This window comes from Onychomys torridus, chromosome X, assembly GCF_903995425.1.
Source record: "Onychomys torridus chromosome X, mOncTor1.1, whole genome shotgun sequence".
Taxonomy (NCBI): domain Eukaryota; kingdom Metazoa; phylum Chordata; class Mammalia; order Rodentia; family Cricetidae; genus Onychomys; species Onychomys torridus.
In genome coordinates this window covers 85,764,452-85,781,807 of record NC_050466.1, presented here as the reverse complement: position 1 = coordinate 85,781,807, position 17,356 = coordinate 85,764,452, and the positions used below count along the sequence as shown (strand labels likewise).

At 35.4% G+C, this 17,356-nt stretch overlaps 1 non-coding gene across 1 annotated transcript; it reads left to right on the top strand.

Moving 5' to 3' along the window:
• Positions 1-16,824: 16,824 nt before the first annotated feature.
• LOC118574916 lies at positions 16,825-16,950 on the top strand. The gene has a single exon (XR_004943792.1). It is a non-coding gene; the product is annotated as a U6atac minor spliceosomal RNA (small nuclear RNA).
• Positions 16,951-17,356: the final 406 nt, after the last annotated feature.

Here is a 17,356-nt window from a genome sequence, read left to right as displayed (position 1 = left end):
TCTACACAGAACAAATTACAAGTTCTCCTGCACAATTTCTAGGCCAGTAACTATTTGGCATCTATCAATGTTTAAAACCTTACCTTTTTAGAGTACTATAAATATCTTTTTATCATGATGCTCAAGAATGTGGGGCACATAAACCGGATGGTGGTGGCACACGCCTTTAATCCCAACACTTGGGAGGCAGAGCCAGGCAGATCTCTGTGAGTTCAAGGCCAGCCTGGGCTATCAAGTGAGTTCTAGGAAAAGGTGCAAAGCTACACGGGGAAACCCTGTCTTGAAAAACAAAATAAAAAAACAAACAAACAAACAAAAAGAATGTGGGGCACATCAACACTGTTCTTCTGTGATTAAAAGTATGGCTATAAATGGCAAAGGTTCCCAGAACAGATGCCAAGTAGACATTGAAGATCCTTATTCACCAAAGAAAAGATATTTCATCAACTCCATTGCTCTTGTCTTTATCAAAATAATCTACTCAGGGACTGGATATATAGCTAAGGGGTTAAAAGCACTTGCTGCTCTTACGTTGAACCTGGATTCTGTTTAAAGCACCCACATTGTTAGCTCACAAACATCTGTAATTCCAATTCCAGGGAATCCAATACCCTCTTCTGACTTCTGTAGGTCAAGGCATGCACATAGTGTACACACATGCAGAATAATCAGTCATAGACATTAAGTAAATAGATAGATAAATAGATAGATAGATAGATAGATAGATAGATAGATAGATAGATAGGTAGATAGATAGATAGATAAATGAATGAATAAATAAACAGACAGACAAACAAACAAACAAACAAACAAATAAATAAATAAATAAATAGCTATCCACAGAGCAATAAAAGGTTTAGGAGTTACACAGGGAAAGTTGCAGCTGGAACAGCTATAGATCCAAGTTGGATTCTTCCCAGAGCATCTCAAAATTCAGAGCCTAATGTTTCCCTTTGAAGTTCAGTAGATTTTTTTAGGTAACACACTGCTTGATATCTTTCCACCTCTAGTTCAATGAAAATGTCTGCTGAAAAGAAGTCATGAGGCCCCTGCTTGTTCTCAAAACAGTTGACTGGAGCATACAGATGCTGCTTCGCCTTTAAATGAAAGAAAATTAATGCAACCCTTGAGGATGGTTTTGTTTTGTCTGACTCATAGGGCCTCCATCTGTGTCTGTTATACAACATTGCCAAGGAATTACATATGAAAATCACTCCTTATGCTACCAAGAAGCATTCATTACTGGTGCAACTTGAATTTTTTAAAATATCATATTTGTTACAGAGTCATATGGACAATTGATGAGTACCCATTCAAGCAAGTTTCTGTCTTCTGGGGTACAGAATTGAAGGAAATATGGCATACCTATAATTACCATGTTGTATCCCTAGTTTGTTTATACTCACTCCTAAAGGCCTTGACATTTTCTTAGGTGCATATAGGCGATAAAGACAGCAAAATAGAAATTTGAGAAATTTTTATCTTGTCATTTGTCTTAGGAGGACAGAGAGATACAGAAGAGTGTAAATAATAAAGCCTTAAATTTTGGAAGTTTGAAAAAAAGAATATTAACATCAGGCTTATAAAGCCAAAAAGAGCTTCCTTATGTGTTATGGAGACAGCTCAGTCAGTTAGTTTGTAAGAGAACTCAGTCTCACAAACATAGGGACTTGACCAAAACCCACACAATCAAATATGTCAGACATTGTAGTGTGTGATGCAATCCCAGCAGGCAGATATGGAAATGGGCAGATCCCTGTGCTTGCTGGTTGGCCAACCTATACTACTTCTTGATCTCCAGGTTAAAAGAAAAGAGAGAGAAACTGCCTCAAGAAAACAAGGTAAATGATGCCTGAAAAATGATACCCAGATTTTATCTCTGACCTGCACACACACACACATACACACAGGCACACAGACACGCATATATGTGAATGTGCTGTTACGTGTGTTTGTACACACGCAAACATGAATACATGTACACAAAAACTTCCTCAACAATACTACCTTTACCACTACAACCTAATATCATCCTACCCTCTAGATGTGAACTAAGTCTGTCAGATTTCCCCCTTGTTTTCTGCCACTTACACATAACTGGAGACAGTTTCTCTGTTTAACTCAGGTTAAATCTAGAACAAAATGTTCTTTTATTGTTCAAGCTAAAGACGTAGATACCACCTCTCCTTGTCCCTACACTTCTAAATCTTTTTCTTCCCTATCTCTGAAACCTGTCCTGAATCCATTCACTCTTCTCTTCAACAATACCATTTCTAAGGAATTTGTTATCTTTTGTATGAACAGCTGCAATACCAAATTTACTCGTCCTTGACTTCTTTTCCTACCTTTCTATCACCTATTCTCTACAAAGAAGCCAAAGTGAACTCTTAAAATTGAAAATGAGACAAGTTAACTTCCCTATTCAAAACTATCTAATGGTTTCTCATATTAGGAACAAAATGCAAAGTCTTCCAGCATGTGGAACTTGGTTTCTTCTTCAGCTTCATTTAATATCATTCTTCTTACTCGCAGTACACCAAGAATGTTGACCTTCCTTTTCACCCTTCTTTTGCAGAAAATCACTAGGATCATTTTAGCATTTATACTTGCTGTTCATTCTGTTTGAAGCAATGTCCACTAATAATTTTCTGCACAAGGATTTTTGTCATATTTTAAAATAAGATAATTTAACACCTGTAGCTTTGTTCTTTTTGTTCAACATTGGTTTGGCTACTTAGGGTCATTCACAATTTCATATGAACCTTTACTGTTTTCTCTTATTGTGATATATGGACCATGAGAGGATCTTCAGAACTTTGTTTTGTTTAGTTATGTAGTTTCATTGTCAACTGCATATAAAAAGTCCCATATTTTTTAAATGGATAGATGAGTAAGCAAATTAATTAGTTGCTTATTTTGTCTTATTGGAAGTGAAATTTTGAGCATTATTGGCATACTACTACTGGTTATTTTAATTTTAGCCACTTTTTACTCCCAGTTTGAAAAACATTAGAACCTCTTCCACTATTATATCTTATTTGTTTATATGTAGATCTCTTTTACAAGATTCAGATTTTCTTCAGGACATGCATAATCTTAGTTTTGTGTGTATCTAGCACCAAGTAGAGGGCTTGGAACACAGTAGTTGCTCAGAGGACTGAATTTCAATATACCATAAAATTTACAGTCACATTTCTTTCTTCATTCCTTTCTATACTTTGTCTTTTCTTTGTGTGACAGTGTCTCATGTAGCCCAGATTAATTTTGAATTCACTACATTGCTAAAAAGATCTTGAACTTTGAATTGTCCTATCTCTTCCTCCAAGATACTAAACTAAGATTGTGGATGTGAGCCACCATACAAGATACCTGCATTTATTCTTTTAAAATGTCCTTTCTTTAACTAATCTATCCACTTGGCTATAACCACAGTGATCATTAAATGGTGCATTTAAGAAAAGCGTCAATCTTTTCCTATGTCTGGGATACACTCGGCCATCTATATACACTGTCTGATTACTATCAAGAAAGCATACATTCTGTTCCATTAACCCCACCAGTTGGCACTGAACAATGAAGTGGTTAACTCAGAGAAGACAACCTCTCCTGCTCCCAGCTTTCTCCAGTTTCCTATAGTTCTTTGTACAGAACTGAGATATAATAGGCTTTTCCCTATCCACTTTGGCATGTCCATTATTGTCATCCTTGTTCAGTTCTTGTTTGGTAGGTCATGTTGGTGAGACTTTATGGGCATAGCTTCTGATGTCACTAAGAGACACAATCTCACAACAAACTCCCTGATTGGAAAAATAATTTATAAGATCATGATATGACAATGTTTTGTCTGCAAGAAATTCAGTCCAACTATCATAATATTAGTAGATTGAAAGTAATAGAAACTTCTCTGAGGATGGGTGAATGCACTCATCTACAAGTATAGCAATACATTATTAGAAGTCATCTTACTGGTATGTTCCTTTATTAGAATAATAGTGGTATGTTTTCCCTAGGCATATAACCTATATAGTCTCAGGTTCTCGACCTCAAATGGTGAGCCCTGAAAATACACTTACAAGTAATATTATACGGACTAAACAGGTTATGTTAAGGAATGTATACATATATATGCATGTAATAATAACTAGTAAGGAAAGAAGCTTTGAACTTAGCAGTTTAGTTGTAGTAGATGGAAACTAACACAGAAATTCAAACTGGACAATGTGCAGAGAGTGGGGGACTTTGAAAATTCAGTCTTAAGTGAAATAACTTCATCAAATCCTTTCTCTCAAGGTTTAGAGATATATGAAGAAGAGATGAAAGATTGTAAGAGCCAGAGGTGGTGAATGACTCCAAGGAAACAGCATCTTCCAGACTAAACAAGACTGATACACAGGGACTGTGGAACTTACATAAGACCTGTATAAGTTTAAACTAGACAGAATCCCAAGACTGAAAAAGGCGAGTGGACACAAAAGCCCACCCTTAACTAAGAACTTATCTGCAACTGATACTTGATAAGAAAGGGAAAATTAGTTTTTTTCCAATGGAGAATTAGTGTATATATCAACCACACTCTAGCACAGATCCCATGAGCAAGGATAGTTAGCCAACACAAATCAGACTCCAAATGTTTGCAGAACGTGAGATTTGGTTTCACTTTGAATTGTTTTGGTAAGTTTTGTCTTACCGTTTGTTTGCTTTGACTTTCATTTTGTTTCTGTTTTGTTTTGAGAGAAAGAGAAAGAACATGAAGTTGGGTGGGTAGGAAAAGTGGGAATGATCTGGAAGGTGTTGAATGAGGGAAAAACATGATCAAATATTATATTATAAATTTTTAATAAAAATAAATTAATAGATATGCCATGCCAAAAATCATAAAAAATAGTATTGATTATACTATACAGATATTAATAAAGTATATTTTAGAAATTCCTAGAATTCTACTTGCAAATGAGTGTTTTATTATATTAAAGACTTCAACATTCAATAAAACCAATAATTACACGTATAATTACACCAATAATTAATATGTATTGAAAAACAGAATCTTGATAAAATTACTAAAGCAAAACTGAAAGAGAGTTAGAAGAATCCATGGTTATATTTAGGAAATTATTATTGTACTCCAACTACTTAATGGAATAATTAGACAGAGCATCAGCAAGTATAGAAAAGATGTAAATAGTACAGACAATGAAACATATATATAAAATCTTTGTCATTGATTTGACCAAATACTTGGCAAGAAGGAACTTAAGAATTTAGTTTAGCTTTTGGTTTAAGGATACATCATGGTGAGAAAGGCATGGAAGGAAGAGTGTAAAGACACATTTTTAAAGAAATAGATGAATTTTTAGACTCAAATCAAAAAGAGCTTATATTTTAATAGATTTAACCAATAACTTAAAAAATATCCTCAGTAAAAAATATTGTAAGTTCACATGGACTCACTGCTGAATTCTACCAGGGAAATAAATAAGAAATAACACCAATGCTTCTCAAACTATTCTATAAAAGAGGAGAAGGAACACTAACAAACCCTGACACACAGTTAAAAAAAAGAATAAAATTCTCTAGGGCAACTTCCCACTATAGAAATATCTGTACTTTCAGATTATTTGTGACTCTATTAACAATAACTAGGAAATAGAAGCAGCCTCAGTGTGTGTCAGTAAATAAATAGTGAAAATGTGGTACATATCCACAATGAATTTCTATTCAGCTGTAAAAAAGAAAAAAAAATGAATCCTTCAGGAAAAATAATGGATCTAGAAAGTATGCTGAGTGAAAAAAAAAAGCAAACACCTCATACTCTCTCTTACATGCAGATACTCATTATGAACTTTGAGAGCATTGTGTTTGAGTGCCTGCAGTGAATAGGAAGAGTGGTTAGGGTAGAAGGAGCTTTAAGAGAAAGGGGATAGTAGAACACATCATACATAAAAGTGGAGAAGGGAATACTGGGGGTCTAAGTTGGGAAATGGATGACAGATTACAGAAGAGGAAGTTGGAGAGCAGAGTAACAAAAACTAAGGATTATGAAAAAGCCATATGAAAATCTATTATTTTATAAACTTAATAAAAATATAATTTAGAGGCTGGAGAGACGACCCAGCACTGGTTGTTCTCCACACACATACCCCGTATGTGGGGAGGACCCAGATTAAATTCCCAGCACCCACATGGCAAATCAAAACCATCTGTAACCTCTACAGCCACCAGACACATACATGGTATACAGATAAACATGCAGGCAAAACACACACACACACACACACACACACACACACACACACACACACACATACACATATGTAAATAAATATTATATATATATATAAATAAGTAAATCTTCACATCTATAATGTAAAATGAAGTTTGAGTGGAGGTACTCTCCATAAATGGATAATTCTCCTCTCAGAAGTTATGGATTATTACATTGAAACCCAGTGCTAGCTGTGGGGGATACCTCCCTATTTTTTTTTAATCAGAAAATTCCCAGAGGACTCCAAACAGTATAGGCTACTGTTCTTGGAGTCTCTCCAAACCTTTATTCTAAGGTCCTATTGCTGAAGACATTGCATACTTTGGCCACAGGATATAGAGATATCAAGCCAGAAAAGAATTGAAATTTTCCTCTCTGCTGCCTAGCCTTCAGTCTGCTATGAATTTGGCAAACTTCTAGGCAAGATGTGCCCGCTCTACTAGAATCATTACATTACTTGCATAGGGTTAGCCAATCACTTTTAGACTGAATTAGAAGCCTGAGCAATAAGAACTCACTCTTAGTTCTGTAAATTTGGTCAAGTCTGTGATTTTGGAAGTCATGGAATCTGGGATGGAACCAACTGCTATGGTTTTGATTAATGGTCAGGTTTCAAACTGCCCTTTAAGTATAGTTATATTCATACATTAGTGCCATACTAAGTTTTCCACAGAGAAGCTTCTTACAGTAGAGAGTAGTAGTACAGAAACCCATAACATGCCAATACAGGATAGCTGTATCAGCTACTCTATAACTCATAGAAGAGGAGGAGAAATAATGTAAGAGTCATTGGACTGGAAAAAATACATCTTCTTGACATAAAATATAAATTACACTTACGAACTCCCTATTGCTGTGCTTATCTTCACAAGACCTACACATGATTGGACCCATCAACATTGCACTGTGGATTATGGAGAGATCCATGAAGCCATACTCCTTCCTGAGAGACTATTAGCAGTTAACAGTTGTTGGGGGAAGGGAGTTATATTCAGTAATAGTGTGGCCACTGATAAATTGCCCTTGCTCCTGTAATAACCTCCACCAACATTCAGATATGATACTCCAATTAAATTTACATGAAAAACAAAGACATGAATATAGGAACTGAACTTGTTGGGAAGGATTTCAATTGGAATTGGAGATAAGAGAGGGGAATGGGGACATTGGAAAGAAATAAAAGGGATTGTGTAAATATATAAAACAATAAAACAATTTTAAAAGAAAATTACAGACCTATCTCCCAGATGAATTTGGATGTAAAACTTCTAAATAAAATACTTGCAAACTGAATTCAAAAACATATCAAAAAATCATTTACCATGACCAAATTGGGTTAATTCCAGACAGGCTATCCTTCAACATAGATAAATCTATAATTGTAATATGTCATGTAAATGGACTCAAGCACAAAGAGTACATGATCATCTTGATAGAAACAAGGCTTTTGACAAAATCTAACATGCCTTTGTAATAAAAGTCTTTAAGAAACTAGAGAGGAACACATTACAAAAATAAAAGCTATATATGACAAAACTAAGTAAACATTATATTAAGTGAAGAAAGCTGAAAGCATTTCCAGTTAAAACAGGAACAAGACAAAAACACCCAGTTTTTCTATTTCTTAATCGATATGGTGTTGGAAGTCTTGGCTATAGCAATAATATGAGAAAACCAACAAAACTGATACAAACAGGAAGGAAAGAAATGAGTATACCCTTATTGTAATTGATATGATTATACAAATAAGAAACCTCAGAAACTCTACCAATAAACACTTAGAACTGATAAACACTTTGAGCAAAGCAGCAGGATACAAAATTAACATGCAAAAAATCAGTAGTTAGAATACAACAAGGAAGACAAAGTTATGAAAAAAATCTGTGGAAATCCACTACTTAGTAAGTTAATTTGAAAATATAATTTAAAAATAAAAGAAAGAGTTTCAACACAGGTAGCTTGTGTCCTGTTCCAGCAAACCTAGAAACCTAGAGGAGAGCAAAGTGATTTCCAGGTGACATATTTTGTGCCCAAAGTAAGGTATGTGAACTCTTCTCTTTTTAGCTCTTTGACACCATGGAAATGACTTAGAAAAGGTGAAGTTGCCCTCACATAGCACTTCCTGAACTTGGAAGCCACAATTGCTTATAAACAAATGGCTTATCAATCTTTTTGATAAAGTGTTACACAACCAAAAGGGTCCTCATTCCCTGCTGAGAGAGAGAATCCTGATGTGTACAAATAGTTTGTTTTTTTCTGGAGGAATGGTTTGTGTGATGTTTTTCAAGATCAAAGGTTACATTGTAAAAAATAAATAAATAAATAACCCTCAGCCCGCACTTGGTGTGATGTGATTGCCACCTTTTGACTTTGAAAGCACTACCCTGCTTTCCCTTGGCACCAAGAGTTTTTCCCAATAAGAGCTTGCTCTTGGTCAGTGGGTTAGAGGATTCACTATATACTCTTAATTGGATTAAGAAACTGTGGTGATTCATAACTTTCTCTTGTGAGTTATTTCACATGTAATTCCTTTTTCCTTTCTGTTTCCTTGCTTTACTATTTCATGCCTACATATCTCAAGCCACTTTCTCTAGTTCTTAATGTACCATCTCCTATTACATTTATATTAACCTAACTGAGACACACAATAATGTCTTTTCATTTCTACATGGGAGGGAGGTGTCAGGTGGGGTGAGTTACGTTTTCTGGACCTTTCAAGTCAAAAACCTTAGTGTTGCCAACTAAGGCATCTCCAGATCATTTCAAGCAAGCTTTTTCTCTTTGACTCTTGGCAAACAATGCATACTACTGTAGATTCTCAGCAATGTATGAATCTTGGCCTTTTCTGGCTGTTAAGTTGGGTCCATACTAAACTAAAGCCCAAGGTCTTGAACAAACATTTTGAGGATAGCAAATTTGAGAAACAGGAAAAGTAAAAGCATGAGAACTAAAATTTTTATAGCATAACACTACTCCCAAGACTACAGAACCCAATGCTCCATTGTCTAGAATCATTTAAAAATACCATGATTCCCCTTGCCCAGATGTGTTGCCTTTAAAAGCTTGTTGGTGATTTTGAACTCATTAGTGTGCAACAGACAGTTCTCTATACAGGATCTTAAACAATCAAACAAAACACGGGTAATTTTCCCAATAATCATGAAAAATATAGAGATTTAAGCAATATCTCTAACCTCTTTTGCCATCGCGTCCCTCATTTCAAAACTGGAAAAAAGTAATGCCTCATGAATATCTTACCTAATATCGCTGTAATTTTTAATTTATATTAGAGATTAATTTAGAACAATTTCTAAAACTTATGAGTTCTCAATAATACAGGATATATATATATATATATATATAATTATTCTGATAACTCATACCCACTGAATAATTTTAATGTCAAACAACAAGACACACAACCCAGTAGTTATAGTACATTATATGGTAAATAAATGCTGTACTAAACCTATGTGTCATGTACTATGGTAACTGGAAGGAAATAATAAAAAGGCTTTTACGGACATGATGAATTCGCATTTCTTATGTTTATTTATGGTGGTGTTTGGGATTAAACTCAGTTTCTTGAATTTTTGAGGATCACTCTTATAAGAATAGCCAGTAGATGTAAAAGACTATCATTTGGTTATTCTGTGACTAACAATCAATGGGTCCACATTCCTAATTTGCCTCCATGGGAGGCCTTCCCTAAGATCCTCCAGACTTCTTGTAAATAGAGGTTATAGACCTGCCTTCTTATCTTTTGCATCTGGAGAAAGAAAGCAATAAGGATGCACTGGTCTCAGAGCTATGTCAGCAGAGACATCAGGGCTATACTGTTTTCCTGATACACAATACAGTTGGTAGCATACTATTAACCAACTCTCTCTCTCTCTCTCTCTCTCTCTCTCTCTCTCTCTCTCTCTCTCTCTCTCTCTCACACACACACACACACACACACACACTTTCTCTTTTTTTACTCATAGATTTTATTTAAAACAATATATATGTAAAAAAGAAAAACCAAAAAATAAAAATAAATAAAATAAAACAATATATATATATATATATATATATATATATATATATATATATGTATGTATTAGTTTAAATTTTTTGGTTGCAAAGAAAAGAAAACAAACATTCAGATCAAACATCATGAAAGAAATGTAGATTCTTACATACTTTAAATTATATAGAGAGGTTTGTTTTCTGGAGTAACTACACTTTTCAATTACAGAGTCCAGTTTGTGATAGCCAACTATTCCTAGGCATGAAGCCTGCCTTGGAGTATGGTTGATACACCAGGCATCACACCATTTAAAAAAGAGCCGAATGGCCTGCTCCCAACAACAATCAAATGTCAATAGCTCCTCAGCTAGGGATGGGATGTTGTGTCCACCTTCTCATGATGGGATTTTGTCTGGTTTGAGTTTAAGCATATCTTGTGTGCAGGCTACCACTATTGCTGTGAGTTCATATGTGCTTTTTCACTGTTGTATTTGGATGAATATATATTTTTAAATATTTATTTAATCCTCATAGTTCTATAATATACTAACTAACATTCCCATTTCACACATAGAAAAACCAAGGCCTAAAATAGTTTATTCAATTTTCCTGAGATCACACAGCTAGCAAGTTCTTCAGATAATATTTTACCTAGATAATACGGACCTAGTCACCAAGCTTCTAACCGGGACTATTACTTTTATCTTCAAATAAATATAAATTATTCATGATAATAACAACTGATTTTTTTGGTTTCTCTATGATTCATATTTATTGTGAACATTCATAAACATTTATATAAGATCCCAAATATTGATGGAGAAAGTAATCATTATAAGTCATAGCTGGAAAGTAACAAATTCTATAGCAAAATAATCTTTTTACATTTCTCCCTAAATGCAGAGGTTCCATAACTTGATGGATGTGAGTGAAAGATAATAAAATGCTTGGAAAGCAAAACTGTTGTTTCTTATTTGCAAATTAGATTTTAGAATCTTTTTCGAAAACTTAGGCAGTTCATGGGCTTTTTATATTTATGTGGACAGGAACATACATACTCAGATTGTAATGGTCCATTGCTAAAAATAAATATAAGTCTCAGACCCAACACAAAACTGTTCAAAAAGCACATATCTCAGAATAGGAGTCACAGGTCACATAATAGATGCCACAATTTCAGCCACCATTATCAGGAGAGAAAATGCAAGTTTATTACTTACAGCTTTGGAACGTAGGACTCATAATGTGTCAAAATATTCCATTATAGGAGGTATCCAGCATGTTTGAACAACTTCAAAGCATGAAGCATATGGAGAAGTACTTCAGGCCTTTGGTGGTATGCCTAAGAATAGAGGATGGTACGAGGTGATGCCTCTAAACCCAAAGAAGCAATAAAGGAAATTTGGAGATTTTGAAGCTTCTTGCCTCTCTGCATATAATGGACCTTATCTAAAGACTACAGAGTGTGTAAGATAAGATTCTAAGTACTCCAAACCTCTGAATTCTGAGATTAAGCACCTTACCCAGCACTTTCTTTTCCCAGTAAACCAAGCTACACCAGTCCAAAATTAAGTGAAAAAAAATATGTCTTCAGATACAAACTCTCTTGTCTAAAGTCAGGAAAAATCTCTTCCTCTTTTCGAAAGGATTAAGAAGACAGTGTTTTCATAAAACTGCACAGAATTGCAGTCTTGTAACTGTCTTTAGGGTATGAATCAGCTGTCTGAATCCTCAAGAGACAATTCTTTCATACTACACTTAAAATGTGTGTTGCCATATTATCCATAAAAAGACATAATTCCAACGTCTATCTTTTCTTTTCTGCTCAGGAAACCAGTGGAAAGAACTCAGAAATGTCCAGGAAACCATCTAGCTTTTTTCCCTTTCTTGATGTAAATGAGATCATATCTTGTCCAAGTGAAATAATATAGAATAAATCTAAATATTAGTACAAAGAATTTCTCTGTTGGTACATATACAAATCACAAACTGAAAATTGTATCAACACTCTTAGTGAAAGTTTTTTGTAAATATGAATGAAAATAATAAAACTCAGAAGTTGAAAATAAAATATCAAGGAAGTAGAAATATAAAATTTTAGGGCCTCTTTGAGTAGACTTGGAAAAGGCAAAGATATGATACCATTCATGTATCAGGAAAAAGAATAGTCTGTTGGAAAAGAATAAAATATTGAGTATTTAAAGAAAAAAAAGTTACCTGGAATATTAACGGAACTGCATAGAAGTCAATGTGAATAGAGCACATTGATCAAATAGGAGAATAGGTACAGACGGCCAGATACTGGGTGAGTAATAATAAGGGGACTTGCAGATTATAAGAAAGACAGTTTTTGTTTTATTAATTTAGACATGAGATACATTTAGAGGGCTTTCAACACAAAAATCGGAGTGATCTGCCTGTCATGGAGCAAACAGGATGACTGCACATGACGTACAGATCACTCTGATTTTTGTGTTGCGAATCACGGAGAGCAAATTTATTCTAAGAACTCAGAAGAAATATGCTATTGGCTTGGATCAGGACAATAGCTCTACATGAGCTAAGAAGTGACTGCATCATTTAACTATGAGAAAGACTGTAGGAGGACTTATTAGTATTGACCGGGGCAAAGAAAATGAATAAATGAGGATTTCAGTTGAGACTATTTAAGTTTCAGATGCCTGAATTGCATGTAAATTGATATCAAAGACATCCAAATGAAGATAATAAAAAGATAATGTTTCTATTACATGAAACTTTATCTTTGTAAATCTGGCTTATTTTGATTTACAGTTTTCCAATTCAATCTACTTTCATGCAAATGACATAATTTTTTTGTGTATTAATGAAACTTTATTTTCTATATATACAATATTATTTATTATTTATCCACTAATCTCTTGATGGACAGGGGAGTTTCTGTCAGCCTTCCACAAATGAAAGTCATCTAGAAAGAGTAAACCTCAGTTGAGGAATTGCTTTCACCAGATTTGCCTTCAGGAATGTTTCTAGGGAATTTTCTTGATTAATAACTGTTGGTGGTGGGCCTATCCCATTCTGGTGATGAAACCCCTTGGCTAGTAGCACTGAGTTATACAAGAAAACAGGTGGAACAAGCAGTGGGGAGCAAGTCCCATTCTTCCACAATAAACGTGTTTGCACCTGCCTCCATGGTCCTCCCCTGCCTTCCTTCAGTACCTATGACTTGGGATATATAAATCAAATAAACCTTTTCATACTCAAGTTGATACTTGTCATGGTGTTTTATCACCACAATATAACACAAAATAATGCAATTCACAAATTTAACTAATTCCATAGGAAAAAGTATAGTATATGAAATATAGAAATTAAGGACAAATACAGTCCACGAACCTTAATCATGATAGCTCAGCAGTACTTGTTCTTTGTATTTGTGGATGTGATAAATTCTACATAATTTTATCACAATGTGTTTTTTGTATCCACCATCACAGTTAAAACAGAGAATGTTTCAAATGGAGTATGTAACTACTATATTAACAAAAACTTTGCAAACATTTTCCTGCCTGGATGAAAATTTACTTTCCAACAAAAAATGTGTAGAAATGTTCATGAAACAATTTACGTATCTTTCTGTTTGTGAATGCTTAAATTGTTATATCCACACTTAGCACTCTAAATGAATTCATGAAGAACCCACTGATGGATCTCCAGTATTATACAGATCAAAAATAAATGAGTTGTCTTAGAGTTTGGAAGGTAGTGAAAGGAAAGAGGAAAAGGTCAAGATAAGAAAAAAAATCACATTAGACCCTGTTCTCACCTTTTTCATCCTTTTGTTTTCCCTTATCTCAATGGTTGAACACTGAGAAGTCCGTGTCTTAACAGCTGGGTCTATGGAGTCAGTTTCCATCTGTAGTTTCTGAAGCTTTCTGCAGAAATTGGAAACTGGCTGGATAATTAAATGTCCCAGAAGAGCTTGACCTTTAGAGGGTGGGTTATCATAGTTGATGAGTTTCATGAAATCCTTAAGTAATCTATTGATAAATAATGTAGGGCATTTTCTTCTTCCTTTCTGATGCTGTCATGTAGTATGCCATTTTTTTATGACAGTCGTTACCATCATTCTTTTTCTGTGGGTTCCTGTTGGATTGTTACAATCCAAAGTAGTAGAGTCCTGATCTGGAAGGTACTAAGATACAGACGGTCAGTAGAATTCAGTAGAATTTTGAACAAATCTGCATGCTTTCTAACTCTATCCAAAAACTTCCATTTTCCCTCAGGATTACATTAAGTTATTAGGATAAAATATACATAAATTTGTGTAAGATTATATATTAAAGGTGATGACTGAAAATTACTCATAAATTAGAATGCTTCCTCAGAGCATCATCTTAGCAAATCCTTGTATTGTTGGAGGTCAGTAATTGAAAAAGGGACATGAACTCTAATTGTCCCCAAGAACCTTAGGGAATGTTGTAGGTACAAAAGTAGTCAGACAACTCAATGCTCTATTTCTTATGTTGTTACAGGACTTGGTCTTCTCCTGTGAAGGTTAAAGTCTCTAGTTTCAGTATAACAGGATTGGAATCACCATGCAAACAAATCACTAGGTACATCTGTGAAGGATTGCTTAGATTAAGTTAATTGAAGTGGGAAGACCCCTTCCCAAATGTGGGTGGCACCATTTCCATAGACTGGGGTCCTGAACAGAATGAAAAGCAGAAAGTGAGCTAAGCAGGTGTGGTCATCTCTCTATTTTCTAACTGCAAAATCAGTGTGCTCAGCAACCTCAAGCTCCAGCCACCATGATTTCCCCAGTCTAATGGACTATATCTTTGAACTATAAAATAAACCATACATTCCTTAAGCTGCTTTTGTCAAGATTTTTGACTCAGCATTGTGTAAAATAATAATGCACCTCCTTTTGTATAATTTGGTATACATAGGAAAATACAAAGATGGTGTGGTTTCCAAGAGGGGAAGAAGATGCTTAGTGAGTTCTACTGCCTTTTGTTTTCTCCTTGGAGGAGGCTTTAGACATAAATAAACATGACCCATGATATCAGAGAAGTTACCTTTCTTTTTGTATAGATCCTAGTCTGGTAGATGGTTATGAAAGCCTTAATATAAGGCACAACAGATCATTTAACTCAATTTGTATAAATAGATTGAGTAGCAAGATGATTTTGCAGTTTAAGCTTCTACAGTCTGCTGTGGATATCGCTCTGTGTAAATAAAGTTCTGATTGGCCAGTGGCCAGGCAGGAAGTATAGGCGGGACAAGAGAGAAGAGAATTCTGGGAAGTAGAAGGTTGGAGGGAGACACCACCTACCGCCGCCATGAGAAGCAACATGTAAAGACACTGGTAAGCCACAAGCCATGTGGCAAAGTATAAATAAGTAGAAATGGGTTAATTTAAGATAGAAAAGGTAGATAACAAGCAGCCTGCCACAGCCATACAGTTTGTAAGCAATATAAGTTTCTGTGTGCTTTCTTGGTTGTGTCTGAGCGACTGTGGGACTGGCGGGTAAGAGAGATTTGTCCTGACTGGGCCAGGCAGGAAAACTCTAACTACAACAGTCTAACTAAATTCATTCTACACTGTGATTGTGTTGTGGTATGGGTTTCTTACAGTGAAGTATTAGCTTTTTTGTTTTTAGATTCTCAGCATGAAACTTATTCTAAACTCAAGGATGCATCCTGAGAAGGTTAGTCCGAAGGAAAAGATAAGCATGAGGTGCTCTGGTATAAGGAGTAGGTATCAATATCATTCATTCTCATCCCCATCATATCAAAAAGATTTGCTACTAGGCATTCCTGATGATCAAATGCTTTTGTAGGACCACTAAAAACATTAGGTTGAGTGCCCAAATCTTCTGAATTTACTCTTTCCTCTCCTGCTTGCATCTTACTCCTTGACCTCTGGATCCAATAGTACATCAAACCCCTGTTCTTTCTGAGGCTTGGCCCTCTAGGACAAATAAGAACATGTAGGTTTGTGGTTGGGTCAGCTTAAAAATATGATGAGAACGGGGACACTGTAGACAGCAGAGCCAGCATTCTCGTATGCCTCTATACCAGGTAGCTCTGTGGAAAATTATATTAGGGACATGGAGGGTAAAGGCAGAACTGTTACAGTTCCCATGTCCAAACCTCATCTGAATATGCCATTCCTGGCATCCCAGAAGGCTCTGGGGAAATGATAGGAGACAGACACAGACAGACACAGACAAAGACAGAGACAGACAGGGACACAGAGAGAGTCACAACACATATGTGAAAGTCAGGGGACAATACTGTGGCATTTGTCCCCTCTCTATTTTATATAGGTTTGAGGGCTCAAACTCAGGTGCTAACTGTAAGCTAGTTTACTTCAGATAGAAAGTATTCAAAATCACACATTTTGAAGACCATCCTGCTCTAATGTCCCACAATTTAAAAAAAAAAGTGTAGATGTAACTGTCTTGTTAAATAAGAAACAGAGCCAATTGCAGAGTTAAAAGCCAAGAGGTCAGAGCAATAGCTGAGAGCTGAAAACCTTATCCTTCACTGCTGCTGCTGTCTTTCCTCTCCAAAGGAGAGAAGGTTAGCACTGCCCTTGACAAGGATGGAAGAGGCCCTTGGGCCTAACAACACACATACAGTTAAGGCATTGCCATCTACTTCGTGGCATCTAACCATTGTTTTTAGTTTTTCACCTGAAACTGTCAAATGTTAATGGACTAGACATCATTAATGTAATCTTGACTGTCTATATTGTATATACTTATTGGATATGATTTTTCTTGTATTAGTTATAAGCTTTTTTAATTTTAGACAAAAACAGGGGAAATGAGGTGGTATTGTGTTCCCCGAAATATTGTGTGTTCCCCCCAAAAAACTTATCTGGGGTCAGAGAACAGGACGGCCATGATATTAAACATGCTCAGGAGGCAGAACCAAGCAGATCTCTGTGAGTTCAAGGCCACATTGGAAACAGCTAGGCATGGTGACTCACACCTTTAATTCCAGGGAGTGGGGGCAGAAAGAGAAAGATTATATAAGGCGTGAAGACCAGAAACTAGAAGTATTTGGTTGGTTTAGCATTTGGCTGGT